Here is a 923-nt window from a genome sequence, read left to right as displayed (position 1 = left end):
CACACACACAATCCACATATACAATTATTACATTCTATACAGTATGATATTCTCAGCCTCCTTGTTTCTCTGGTCTCATACCATTTTACAGTCCTCCACCAGTCATGTAACCACCAGAAGTTTTATTTAATCATTTGAGTAGATTATTTCTCACTTAACATAAATTCAGATTTTAATAAGAATATATTTTTCTTGTGTGTGTATAAAACAGAGCTGTCTTGGTGTGATAAGTGACAAATAAGGTATTTGTATGCATCTGTGAAGCCAGATTGTATGTACCATATATTTTATATTTAAAATGTTTTACAGTGTGGTGTATTTACTTTATGCCTTTTAGAGAATGCTTAAAAAGAAAAAGGTGTTAAGAATGCTCCATTCTCGATAAGGCCTTGTTTCATGTTTGATAATGAAAGTATTTTATGAAGATTCATATGAGTCATGAATCATGAGTCATGGTTGCTTACTGTCTGGTCGGAGGTTGTTCTCTAGGTTTTTAACTAATATGGTATTTTTGAAAAAGTTTAAACTTTGCATTGAGTACCAGCCAATCATGTATCGTCATCTTGGAAGTTCTGACAAAGACATGACTCAATTTTTATTTCCTCTTGGTTGTTGCTTTTTCTCTGCGTGTTGCTCAACACTACATGAGTTTTTCAGATGATCAAACTCCATATATAGTTTTGAACCTAAAATAGTTGGAACCTTGGTTGTACATTCTGTAGCAGTCACCAACTCTCCTTTGTCTTAGCAGCTGCTTCTGGGACATGCATTTACCTATAGTATAAGACCAAGCTGCTAATATGTTGATTATTAAACTCAGGGAATGAATTTTCTTCTCCTTCGATGCCAGTCTGTCATTTCCAGCCTGTTCCCTGTAGCTTTGTCTTAAAAACACATGCCTGTGTGACGACAATATTGACAGA

This window comes from Paralichthys olivaceus, chromosome 8 (genome assembly GCF_024713975.1).
Source record: "Paralichthys olivaceus isolate ysfri-2021 chromosome 8, ASM2471397v2, whole genome shotgun sequence".
Lineage (NCBI taxonomy): Eukaryota > Metazoa > Chordata > Actinopteri > Pleuronectiformes > Paralichthyidae > Paralichthys > Paralichthys olivaceus.
This window is presented reverse-complemented; position numbering follows the sequence as displayed.